This window comes from Ranitomeya imitator, chromosome 1 (genome assembly GCF_032444005.1).
Source record: "Ranitomeya imitator isolate aRanImi1 chromosome 1, aRanImi1.pri, whole genome shotgun sequence".
NCBI classification, from domain to species: Eukaryota; Metazoa; Chordata; class Amphibia; order Anura; family Dendrobatidae; genus Ranitomeya; species Ranitomeya imitator.
This window is the reverse complement of record NC_091282.1, coordinates 1,055,493,530-1,055,507,700: the sequence shown is the minus strand read 5'-3', so window position 1 is coordinate 1,055,507,700 and position 14,171 is coordinate 1,055,493,530.

Genomic DNA, 14,171 nt, shown 5'->3' with positions numbered 1-14,171 from the left:
GCAGGACACATTGCCGGCTACACAGCTGGGGATCAGCTGACGTTACTGAAACCCAATAACACTGGGTCGTATGTTTTGATTGTGCAGCCTGCACTTCTGAGCCGCAACTGGCGGTGTTGGAGCCCAGGAATAGCAGTTCAGGTGGTAGAAAGATGAACACATCAGGAGACCTGGATGACACCCAATTACTTAATCAGGCAGAGGAGTGGCAAATTCCTGCGAGATCCAGGCCTGGTTCATTTTCAGAAAAGTAAGCCGGTCAACTTTATCGGAGGATAGTCGCATGCGACGGTCTGTTAGTACACCACCTGCGGCACTAAAGACACATTCTGATAAGACACTAGCCGCAGGGCAAGCCAGCACCTCCAATGCATACTGGCTTAGCTCTGGCCATGTATCCAGCTTAGAGACCCAAAACTTGAAAGGGGAAGAGCCGTCTGGGAGTACAGTAAGAGGGCAAGACATGTAGTCTGTCACCATCTGACGGAACCGTTGCCTCCTGCTGACTGGAGCCGCCGGTGATGGTGTAGACATTTGGGGCAGGCACACAAAAGTTTGCCACAGTTGTGCCATACTGGTATTGCCTTGGGCAGAGGCACTGCTTCTGCTCCCTCTTTGTGCAGAGCCTCCTCCACTGCCTCGATGCACTGAGCTGCTTTGTAAAGCACTAGCAGCACTCCTCTCAGTTGGACTGGAGAAGAAGATGGAATTCACCAGTGTGTCGTGGTACTCCCGCATTTTACGCTCCCGGGTCAACGCTGGGATGAGGTTTTGGACGTTGTCCCGGTAGCGAGGATCGAGGAGGGTGAACACCCAATAATCAGGCATGTTGAGAATGTGGTCGATGCGGAGGTCGTTTCTCAGGCACTGCAGCATGAAATCAACCATGTGCTGCAGACTGCCAACTGGCCCAGAAACGCTGTCCCCTGCTTGAGACATGATCTCTGCCCGCTCGTCATCACCCCACCCTCGCTGTACACACTGACCACTGGACAATTGTGTAACTCCCTCCTCTGGACGGAGCTCTTCCTCCTCCATTGACTCCTCCTCATCCTCCTCACAAAGTGGCCCCTGCCTACCCCTTTGTGAGGAACCACGTGGCGCTGACTCTCCAGAAGCTGATGGAAAAGGTGACTCCTCATCCTCCACCTCTTTCCACAACATCATCCCTTAACGCTTGCAGTGTTTGTTGAAGCAGGCAGATAAGGGGACAGTCATGCTGACTAGTGCATCATCTGCACTTGCCATCCGCGTGGAATAATCGAAAGGACGCAAAACCTGGCAGACGTCCTTCATAGTGGCCCACTCTGTGGTTGTGAAGTCTGATCGGCGCTGACTGCGACTTCTTTGCGCCTGATGCAGCTGGTACTCCATTACCGATTGCTTCTGCTCACACAACCGCTCCAACAGATGTTACGTGGAATTCCACCTGGTAGGTAGGTCACATATGATGCGGTGTTCCGGAAGGCGGAATCGGCGCTGCAGAGCAGCAATGCGGGATCTTGCCAAGCTGGAACGCCGCAAGTGAGCACACTCTAGGCGGACCTTGTGCAGCAGTGCATCAAGATCCGGATAGTCCCTCAGAAAACTCTGCACAACCAAATTGAGCACATGTGCCAGACATGGGATGTGAGTGAGGTTACCAATGGCCAAAGCTGCCACCAGATTTCGGCCATTGTCACATACTACCATGCCTGGCTGGAGATTCGCTGGCACAAACCACACATCGCTCTCCTGCTTGATGGCATTCCAGAGCTCCTGCGCTGTGTGGCTTCGATTCCCCAAAGAAACTAGTTTCAAGACGGCCTGTTGACGTTTGGCCACGGCTGTGCTCATGTCGGTCGTAACAGGTAAACATTCACGGGTCCATGTGGAGGTGAACTGTGACGGCTCCTGCAGCGATGATTCTGAGGAACTTGTGTATGAGGAGGAGTCAATGCGTACAGACTGGATTCCTGCAATCCTTGGAGTGGGCAGGACACGTCCTGTGCCACTCGCACGATCTGTACCTGGCTCAACAACATTAACCCAATGGGCAGTGAGGGAAAGGTATCGCCCCTGTCCATGTTGACTGGTCCATGCATCGGTGGTGAGGTGGACCTTGCTACTGACGGCGTTCAGTAGCGCGTGTTTTATGTGTCCCTCCACATGCTTGTGCAGGGCAGGGACAGCTTGCCTGCTGAAGTAAAAGCGGCTGGGCACCTTGTACTGTGGGACTGCCAATGCCATCAAGTCACGGAAGCTGTCAGTCTCCACCAGCCTGAATGAGAGCATTTCCAGTGACAGAAGTTTGGCAATGCCTGCATGCAGAGCCTGTGCTCGGGGGTGGTTGGCCGAGAATGCCCGCCTTTTCTCCCATGCCTGTACTACCGATGGCTGTAGACTAGGCTGGGAGTGTGAGGATGACTGGGAACTTGGTGCTGTGGGTGGAATTACACTAGGTCTCTGGACAACAGTGCCAGAGGTTCTTCCATGGCGATCCTGGGAGGAAGCCGAACCAGCTGTGTGAGAGCTGGAGGAAGAGGCAACACAAGCTGAAGAGGTGGTAGCTGCCGCTGTTGGTTGGCCTAGGTCTTCAGTGTGTTTTTGTAACTCCACCGCGTGCCTGGTCCGCACATGTTTCCACATATTTGTGGTCTTGAGGTTGCTGACACTTTTACCTCTTTTGACTTTCTGATGACACAGCTTGCATTTGACAAAACAAATGTCATCTGCAACTGTGTCAAAAAAGGACCAGGCACTGCAAGTCTTGGGAGCGCCCTTTTTGGCTTTTGGAAGAGACAGGCTCCTAACGGGTGCCAAAGTGGAGGCTACAGGCTCCGCAGTCTTCCCCCTCCCTCTCCCTCTTTGGCCCGTTAGGGGAATCTCTTCCTCAGAGCTGCTCCCACCACCTTCCTGTTCCTCATGCCACGATGGGTCAAGGACCTCATCATCTCCACTACCCTCTGCCACCAACTGCTCCTCCTGGGTAGTCTCGGCAGCACAGTACGCACCAGAAAGCGGCACCTGAGTTTCATCATCAGATGCGTACTGTGCTGTGGTCACCGGAGGCACTGGCCCACCCACCTCTTCAGAGTCAGAGAGACAAAGCTATTGGGCATCACTGCACACTGCCTCTTCTTCCATTTCTCCAATGCTGCTTGGCTGGCCCCCTGTTTCCACGCCAAGAGATTCAGAGAACAGAAGTAGAGACGGCTCCTGTCCTGGGCTCTCTGACTGCCTGGCCAATTTGGCAGGTGGTGAAGAGACAGATGGCTGGTCTCCAGAGGTCTGTGCCTGAGAGGATGTGGCACTAATTGAAGTTGATGCCAATGCGTTAGCTGCCATCCATCCGACAACGGCTTCAATTTGATCTTCACGCAGCAGTGGTGCACGGCGCTCTCCGACAAAGCTGCGCATGAAGGACTGTTCCCTGCTGAAACTGAGTGATGATGAGTCACCGGTGCCCGCAGCAGGCACAGAATCACCACGTCCTCTCCCTGCTCCTCTACCTGCTCCGCGCCCACGCCCACTTGCCTTACTCCCTGGCCTCTTCATCTTGGTTGACAGATAAAGATAAGCAGAAAAGTACTAAGGCCTTAGTGTGCTTATTCCTGAAATGCTCCTCCTAACAGGTGTAAGAAACACAAATTTTGTAAAGTGTGGACTAGACTTTATTATTGATAAAATGTGGCCTACACAAGTGTTAACTGTTAAGTGGTGTTTGGTGAACTTTACTTTTTTTTTCTGCAGATCGGGCTACAGAGCGAGTTTAACTCACACGGAGACCGTGCAGACAGCCGTAAACGGCGCTGCAAGGCCCAAAAACACTCCTCTAGGTTATCCTATGTAGTGTTTTTCCACAATTTAGCTGGAGACGGGTGGAAAGACACTAATAGGAAATTTTAGAAAAAATTTGCAGCAGGCTGCACTATTTGCAAAAAAGGACAAGTTATTTAACGGTATGAGGCAGTGACGCACCCTGAGCTGAATACAACCGGCTGTGGCTGCACACAGACTACAGGGCGAGCTGCGCTCACATGGAGACCGTGCAGACAGCCGTAAACGGCGCTGCAAGGCCCAAAAACCCTCCTCTAGGTTATCCTATGTAGTGTTTTTCCACAATTTAGCTGGAGACGGGTGGAAAGACATTAATAGGAAATTTTAGAAAAAATTTGCAGCAGGCTGCACTATTTGCAAAAAAGGACAAGTTATTTTACGGTATGAGGCAGTGACGCACCCTGAGCTAAATACAACTGGCTGTGGCTGCACACAGACTACAGGGTGAGCTGCGCTCACACGGAGACCGTTCAGGCAGCCGTAAATGGCGCTGCAAGGCTCAAAAACCCTCCTCTAGGTTATCCTATGTAGTGTTTTTCCACAATTTAGCTGGAGACGGGTGGAAAGACACTAATAGGAAATTTTAGAAAAAATTTGCAGCAGGCTGCACTATTTGCAAAAAAGGAAAAGTTATTTAACGGTATGAGGCAGTGACGCACCCTGAGCTGAATACAACCGGCTGTGGCTGCACACAGACTACAGGGCGAGCTGCGCTCACACGGAGACCGTGCAGACAGCCGTAAACGGCGCTGCAAGGCCCAAAAACACTCCTCTAGGTTATCCTATGTAGTGTTTTTCCACAATTTAGCTGGAGATGGGTGGAAAGACACTAATAGGAAATTTTAGAAAAAATTTGCAGCAGGCTGCACTATTTGCAAAAAAGGACAAGTTATTTAACGGTATAAGGCAGTGACGCACCCTGAGCTGAATACAACCGGCTGTGGCTGCACACAGACTACAGGGCGAGCTGCACTCACACGGAGACCGTGCAGACAGCCGTAAACGGCGCTGCAAGGCCTAAAAACCCTCCTATAGGTTATCCTATGTAGTGTTTTTCCACAATTTAGCTAGAGACGGGTGGAAAAACACTAATAGGAAATTTTAGAAAAAATGTGCAGAAGGCTGCACTATGAGCAAAAAAGGACAATGGATAGAACAGTATGAGGCAGTGTGAACCCCCCCTGAGCTGAATACAACCGGGTATATGGCTGCACACAGACTACAGAGTGAGCTGCACACACACACACACACAGAGACCTTGCAGAACGCTGTTAAAACAGCGCTGCAAGGCAAGAGCAAGGTGAACACACAGCGTTTGCTAAATTAGCCTGGGAAAAGCGCAATGAAGCAATTCGCTATCTCAACTGGCCCTCAGTTAGAACACAGCGTCCTGTCCCTAACTGAAATCACAGCAGAGTGAGCGCAAAATGGCGGCAGCGTTTTTTATAGTGCAGAGTGACATCATTTCAGCAGCCAATCACAGCCTTGCCAGTACTTACATGCCCACCATGCTAAACAGGATGTGCCCACACTTCCATTCATTCCTCATTGGCTGCTGCGTGCAGTTTTGAATTCTGGGAACTTCCGATTCCGGTATCCGATACGCGGGAAATATCGGAATTCGGTATCAGAATTCCGATACCGCAAATATCGGCCGATACCCGATACTTGCGGTATCGGAATGCTCAACACTACTCGGCGAGTAATTATGTATTTGCCTCAGTATATTTGAGTGACCCACCCAGGATGTTTGGCACTTTATTTGCAGCCAATGAACATGCTAGGCTGGCTTGCAAATCACAGTAATGCCAGCACCATCTTTGGTGTGGCATTACTGTGATTGGCTGGCCTACCAGCATCATAGGGACTATTTAAAGGCTGCCAGCGCCATCTTGTGCACATTGCAACTGGAAACAGAGTAGGGAGAGTGCAGTTTCAGCGTAGGTAGAGTAAAAGAAGCGCAGGGGGAGTTATAGGATGTTATAGTTAGCATTATTCATTCAAAAAAGCTCTTTTCAGAGCTGAAGATTTTTAAGAGATTACTTGTTTGTTAGGTGGCAATTTAAGTAGGTAGAAATTTAATAGGAGAGAGGGTGAAAGGCAGGTACCTAGGTGTTCTCATCATTTCAGATACATGCAGAAGATCTCTACTCTTTTCCACTGTGTTGTATAGTAATTAGTATTAGGAACAGACTGTGGGATTAGGGTGAAAATGTGAGGGTTTCATCCACTACCAAGCATAAAAGCCAGCTATTTGTAGAGGGAAATAATATTAGGTAGTAACAGAATGTACATTTTTGGGAGCTACATAATATTCCTGTGTAGCAGCCTATGCTGTACTTTTTTTAATGCAAAAATAAAACTCCTCAGTGCCAGCATATAGTAACATCAGTTTTAAAATCTAATTGCTTAATAATATTCCTCATCAATTGGTTAAATACCTAATCTCTGTCTAGCAGTTGTGCGACTGGCGCAAAACCTCTTGAGCTATGGAAAAGTCACTATTTACCAGTAATTTCCCTGAGCCTGTTGTTGGCGTGCCTCATAAAGATGATGTAAAAAAATCCCCCCAGAAAAGTTTGCTTAAAAAATAGCGTACTTTTATCTAGCAGTTGTGCGACTGGCGCAATCCGGGTACAGATAATCTTAAGTGACAATTTAGCAGGGACAATAATCTTCATTACTCCGCATTTGGAGTGTGTCAGCAAGGCAATCTTTAAAAAAAATCATAATTTTCTATTGGTTAAAAAAATAGCGTAACTTTAGCAGTTGTGTGACTGCTGCAATCCGAGCAGAGATTATCAAATGTCACAAATTAGCAGTGGCAATAATTTTCATGACTCCACTGTTGGAGTCTGTCAGCAAGGCGATCTAAAACACAATCCTTATTTTTTCTGGATTTAATAAGTAGTATATCTTTATCTAGCAGTTGGGCGAGAGATGCAATCCGAGTAGAGATAATCTTACGTGACAATTTAGCAGCGGCAATAATTTTCTTTAGTCCCCTGTTGGAGTGTGTCAGCAAGGCAAACGATACAAGTTTCACAATTGAAAAATGGCCCAAATTTTCACAAATTACAAAACATTAGCCACGAGGGGGAGCAGATGATTTCCTTAACAAAATCGGTTTGGATAGTAAGGGATGGATGATAAGACAACTTCACAAAAATACATTTCGGTTGCTTTTGCGTTATGTTGCTGTCATCTGTAGAGCTTACAAAGTCTGAGGAAATCCAGCCCTTGTTCAATTTTAGAAGAGTCAGCCTATCTGCATTTTCCGTTGACAGGCGTGTGCGCCTATCCGTTATGATTGCACCAACCAAAATAAAAACCTGCTCAGTCAACACATTTGTGGCAGGGCATGGCAGCACCTCCAAGGTGTACAAGGAGAGATCGGGCCAAATGTGTAGCTTGCACAACCAAAAGTTAAAGGGCACTGAAGAATAAGGAAGGATGCTGATATGGTCACTTAAGAAGTCCTTCACCATCTTGGTCAACTTCTCCCTCCTCGTCATAGTTACACCCACTGAGAGCCTTGCTGATATGATGGTCTCATGAAAATGGCCCAGTTGGTTGAAATTACTCCCCCCGGAGATGCACCGGGTGTGCCTGGTCCTCCTTTGTTATCCTTGTGAGTGAAAAGAGCCAATACCTCTGCCAGCAGCATTGTCTGAGGGAAATATTTTTAGCAAGTCTTCCACAATGGCCCTCTGGCATGCCTGCACTGAAAATGACATGTCTGCCTCCGTCATGAGAGAAGGAAATTTCTCCTTGTACAGCGGGCCAGGAAAGGTGCACAGCCAGTATTTCAAGTTGGACAAAATGTCTTTCACGCCAGGGTCTTAGGAAAGGCATTAACTCTGCCATGTGTGGCAGACTACAAAAAAATTAAATGTTCATTGTCCTAACCAGGAAGAACACTTACCATCCTCTCCTCCCCACAAGGCATAGCCTCCTCATCCTCCTCCTAATCCTCTGTAAAAGCATGAAGCTGGGATTGGGAGTCCCGCCTGTAGCAGAATCCAAATACTCCTGTTCCTCCACATCCTACTCCTCTTCCTCATCATCATCCAATGTGGCTTGAGAATATTGTGTGAGGCTGAGCTGTGTGGTATCAGCCACTGTAAATTCTGGGCTGCTGTTCCGAGTCTCCTGTTGCAGGGGGAAGGAAATTGAGGATGTAGGAGACCCAGGACCTGCAGAGAGGGGGCGTGGTGAGTCAGGAGAGTATAAGGAGGTTTGCACGGGAAAAAAGAAGGGCATCCTGCCAGAGGGCTGAGTGAGATTGCATTACGGATATCCAGATGATGGCGGCTGCACAGAGGCACATACACCGATTGGAATATTGCAGAGATCTTCTCTCTTTAGCTCCATGGTTAAATGTACTAGGGGCTCAGCATGGGAAACTGGTGACCTCCCGCTGCTGCCAGAAGTAGGACCACTTGTGAGGTGGGGGAGACTGAAGACTCAGTACTGGCCTCAGCTGGCAGCCAAACAGCCATCGGACTCTGAGAGAAACTGACGACCGAGTCACGATAAGTGAAACTATTAGACTGCTACTCTGAATAACTGTTACCCTATTTAACCCTTAGCCATTTAACTTTATTTTCCTTGTTTTCTCCCTGTGAGGAGATTATTCCTGTTTAGATAAAGTGAATAATTGTTTAACCCTTGCTCTGTGCGTCTGTGTCACTGCATTCGTGTATCTGTGTTACATACAGTAAAACCCAGGAGTTTTTCCTTCAGCATATTAAATGTTGCAAGGGGTTAACAGCCAATTTATTATACGGGCTGGGTTTTTTGTGGACAACCATAGAGTGAGTGGGAGGTGGTCCACCTTATCTGCACCCCAGGGTGTGGTCTGGGGTTTAAATTGCTGACCTCCAGAGGCAGTGAGTGTTCAGTGTCTGGAGAGAAGTGATTGTGCTGGAACCGATCTGAACCGTGTGTGTCATGCTAACTGTGAACGAGAGGAACCCCGCTACCAGAGGAACTGTGCTTTGCACTACCATTTTGTTTTGTTTTCCTGTTTTGCCCAAAAGGCAAGTATTTGTTTTTCTTCACATTGGTTCATGCTGCCTATAATAAACAAAGGAAGTTCCCGTGTCTCCCTCCGTGCACCACTGAGTAAGTCAATCTACCAGGGGACATCATAATATTGGGTTGGGTAACTGTGTGAAATTATACTGAGGGGTCAGTGTGATGGCATTATACTGTGTGAGGTGGAAAATCTGTGGAGTCTTACTGTAGAGTCATTATAGTGTGGATGTGAAGGACATTGTGGGAGCAAATTGAGGTGGATTTATTGTAATGTATTATACTGTGTGGGAGTGTTTTAGGGGACATAATATTGTATTGGGGCTATGAAACGGGTATTATAGTGGGTGAAAACACTATATGTCACAATATATTACTGTTCCTGTTTAAAAAAAATTACAACATAAAATAAGACAAGAAATAAAAGTGACTTAAAAAATGCAAAGGTTGAATTGGTCTCAAAAACTTTTGCTCAGAGAAGAAAATGCATGTTTGTCTCCTACTGGTTTCCCAGCTTTAGAGCATAAATCAGTGTCATCAAAAGCCAATGTTGATGTGGTAAACCAGGCATTGTGTGGCATATCTTGGAACCACAGATAAGAGATAGATAGGCTCATATATTTGAGTGGAATTGCATTATACTTGAATTTTACAAAATTCTGCATTCAACAAAATATGGATTTTTTGTAATTCACTTCCATGCAGAATCAGCAAATTTGCAGCTGCTGGCTGCCATTTTATCTAAACTGTAAAGCGTAATAAAAAGGGTAAAAAAAAAAGTATTTTATTTACCTTGGCTCATTTCTCCAGCCCATCCACTGTTCACCGTCAAGTCTGGTGCTCCTTGCTTCTTCTGATCATGGGCCACATTAGCCTTGCCGGGCCTCGTCAGGGACAAAATTCCTTGACTGGTGTGAAGAGGCCTGGAGATGCAGCAGTCGTGGAGGCAATCAGAAGATTCAACAAAGACTGGGCAGTTGAGGGTGAGAAGTGGATGGCAAGAAGGTGAGCTCTAAGGTGAATATAATTTTCCTTTTTTAATGTTAATTTGCTCCGGGGTGCCATTAATAAGGGGAGTTAAAGTTAAGGAAAATAATTTCCATGCAAATCAAATCTCCTGGGAAAATTCATGCGTACAAGGCGAATTTGAATTGTGTCTGATCCACGCATGCCTACCTGGATCACTTCTTTCCAGCTACAAGTACTGGGCCATTTTTTATTTTGAAATTTAAAGAGACAAGTGTGACAGTGTGACTGCACTTTCTGCTTTTTCTATGGTAAAATGACACTTCATTCTTTGCAAACCATTTTGATATTATCATGCAAACTAACATGAATGACAAAATGAGGCAACTATTATATACAAGAAGCACAAAATATGAACGGCACTAGGTGTTATCGCAGCAGGCGGTGTAGCCGCAGCCTGAGGATTCCACTGCAAGACTCCTATAGCACGTATATAGTCTGCAATGTTCGGGTGGTGCTCAGCATAAAAAGCAGTGAACAAATATCCAAGGAGAAAAAGGAAAACTGCGGCACTCACCCAGGTAGATTGCGAATCAAAGTCCTTTATTCATCGTAACGTAACAACGGACATAGTAAGGAGAGGCGGCTGGGAGAGATCAGCGGTGCGGGGAGAAAGAACAGGACTACGATCGTTTCGCGCTTGTCCTGGACCCGTGGAAGCACACAAGCGCGAAACGATCATAGTCCTGTTCTTTCTCCCCGCACCGCTGATCTCTCCCAGCCGCCTCTCCTTACTATGTCGGTTGTTACGTTATGATTAGGGTTGAGCGACCTTGACTTTTTTAGAGTCGAGTCAGGTTTCGCAAAACCCGACTATCTCAATAGTCGGGTCGAGTGAAATCGGCCGATTATGACGTAAAGTTGGGATCGACCGAAACACGAAACCCAATGCAAGTCAATGGGGCAGCATAGTCGGCAGTGAGTGGGGGCCAGGAAAACACCTAGAGTGCCCATTTTAATGCCAAAACCATGCATTCTTCTTAATAAAGCTTGTCAATCTTAATTTCCCTTATAATAATAGTTAAGGTAAGGTAAGTATTTAAACTTTGCAAGTGCTATGATCCTGAGCAAGCAGGGGGGGCCCACTCGTTGGCATTGGCACTGGCACAGGGCCCCTCAAAGTACGGTGGTGTGTTTGCGCGGCGGGGGCGCCTCCCACCGGCAGCGACACTTTTGCGTACTATGAGGGGCCCTGTGCCAGTGACGTCGCCAACGAGTATTCCTCCCCCCACCTGATGAAGGAACCTGCACTTTCATCTGCACCTTCCTCTTTGTCTCCGTGTAAGGTGGTATGGTATGCCGGAAGAGGAACCTGACTTTCAGCAGGGTCACAATCTTGCTGTGTAGCGTGCATGGGGAATGTTGCGTTATGTGTCAATGTACCAGCAGACTCATCTATCACTGGCTGGGCAATGGGCAGGATGAGGAGGAAACACAGATATAGGCCCAAAGAATAAAGTGGTTTAAATGCAGTTCAAAATTGGTAAGAGGACTAACCAGGGGGCATTGCTTTGTTCAGTGGAGGACAACTGTTATGAGAGGCTGACACAGAGAGTAGGCCCAAATCAGTAATTAGTCTAAATGCAGTTCGAAATTGGCAACAGTAGTAAACAGGCGGCACAGCTTTGTTCAGTGGAGAACAGCAAGGAGCGGCAGACACCAATAGTAGGCCCCAACCCAACTAGTAGGCCAAATGCAGTCTAACATTAACAACTACTTAACGAGAGCCTGAAAATGGAATTTCAGGACAGGAAACCAGGAGAACAGCAAGGAGCGGCAGACACTGTTAGTAGGCCCCAACCCAGCTAGTAGGCCAAATGTAGTTGTTCCATTTAACAACTATTTAACAAGAGCCTGAAGATAGAAGCTCAGGAAAGGCAACCTGGAGAACACCTTGGAGCGGAAGACACCGTCTCTACAACCCAGACCCAACTTGTAGGCCGAATGCAGTGTTGTTTTCAACAACTACTTAAGAAGAGCCTCAAGATTGAAGCAATGGAGAGGCAACCTGGGGAACACCTTGGAGTGGAACACACCGTCTCTACACCCCTGACCCAACTTGTAGGCCGCATGCAGTGTTGTTTTCAACAACTACTAAACGAGAGCCAGAAGATTGAAGCAATGGAGAGGCAACCTGGAGAACACCTTGGAGCAGCAGACACTGGTAGTAGGCCCCAACCCAAGTACTAGCCCTACTGCAGTTAGATTTACAAAAAAATACTAAACGAGAGCCTGAAGATCAAAGCTCAGAAAAGGCAACCCAGAGAACACCTTGGAGCGGCATACACTGGTAGTAGGCCCCAACCCAAGTACTAGCCCTACTGCAGTTAGATTTAAAAAAAACTACTAAACGAGAGCCTGAAGATCAAAGCTCAGAAAAGGCAACCCGGAGAACACCTTGGAGCGGCAGACACTGGTAGTAGGCTTTGAACCCAAAATTTGGTCAATGGAGTTTATAAAATGTTCCAGGGGTACACAGGCAGCATTGGTGTGGTAAGCGGAGGACAATTTCTATTTGGGACTGCAGACAGACTTAGTAGGCTGTCCCCTGTGGACCATGCATCCACAACATTAACCCAGTGCGCCGTAATGGACATGTAACCTTTCTTGGACATGCCTACTGGTCCATGCATCTGTTGTCAGGTGCACCTTTCTACTATTAGATAGCCTGAGAGCATGGACAATGCGGATTTTTATATGATGGTGGAGGGCTGGGATGGCTTTTCTCGCAAAAGAAGTGACGACTGGGTAGCTCTTACCGTGGTACAGCGTAGTCCATCTGGGCTTTATAATTATAAATTAAAGAAAAAAAGTAGGCTGTATGCACTTTGAAATAGGTTCCAGGGGTACACGGGCGGCAGTGGACTGGTCACTGGAGGAGTAGTAGAAAGAAGGGACCGCAGACAGGCTTCGAAGGCCTAACATAAAAAAATTGGGCTGTAGGCACTTTTAAATAGGTTCCAGGGGTACACGGGCAGCATTGGTCTGGTCAGTGGAGGAGTAGTAGAAAGAAGGTACCGCAGACAGGCTTCGAAGGCCTAACATAAAAAAATTGGGCTGTAGGCACTTTTAAATAGGTTCCAGGGGTACACGGGCAGCATTGGTCTGGTCAGTGGAGGAGTAGTAGAAAGAACGGACCGCAGACAGGCTTCGAAGGCCTAACATAATAAAATTGGGCTGTAGGCACTTTATAATTGGTTCCAGGGGTACACGGGCAGCATTGGTCTGGTCAGTGGAGGAGTAGTAGAAAGAAGGGACCGCAAACAGGCTTCGAAGGCCTAACATAAAAAAATTGGGCTGTAGGCACTTTTAAATAGGTTCCAGGGGTACACGGGCAGCATTGGTCTGGTCAGTGGAGGAGTAGTAGAAAGAAGGTACCGCAGACAGGCTTCGAAGGCCTAACATAAAAAAATTGGGCTGTAGGCACTTTTAAATAGGTTCCAGGGGTACACGGGCAGCATTGGTCTGGTCAGTGGAGGAGTAGTAGAAAGAACGGACCGCAGACAGGCTTCGAAGGCCTAACATAATAAAATTGGGCTGTAGGCACTTTATAATTGGTTCCAGGGGTACACGGGCAGCAGTGGTCTGGTCAGTGGAGGAGTAGAAGAAAGAAGGGACCGCAGACAGGCTTTGAAGGCCTAACATAAAAAAAATTGGGCTGTAGGCACTTTAAAATAGGTTCCAGGGGTACACGGGCAGCAGTAGACATGTCAGTGGAGGCCTAGTGGAAGGAGGGACCGCAGACAGGCTTCGAAGGCCTAACATAAAAAAAATTGGGCTGTAGGCACTTTAAAATAGGTTCCAGGGGTACACGGGCAGCATTGGTCTGGTCAGTGGAGGAGTAGTAGAAAGAACGGACCGCAGACAGGCTTCGAAGGCCTAACATAATAAAATTGGGCTGTAGGCACTTTATAATTGGTTCCAGGGGTACACGGGCAGCAGTGGTCTGGTCAGTGGAGGTGTAGTAGAAAGAAGGGACCGCAGACAGGCTTCGAAGGCCTAACATAATAAAAAATTGGGCTGTAGGCACTTTAAAATAGGTTCCAGGGGTACACGGGCAGCAGTGGTCTGGTCAGTGGAGGAGTAGTAGAAAGAAGGGACCACAGAAAGGCTTCGAAGGCCTAACATAAAAAAATTGGGCTGTAGGCACTTTTAAATAGGTTCCAGGGGTACACGGGCAGCAGTGGTCTGGTCAGTGGAGGAGTAGTAGAAAGAACGGACCGCAGACAGGCTTCGAAGGCCTAACATAATAAAGTTGGGCTGTAGGCACTTTATAATTGGTTCCAGGG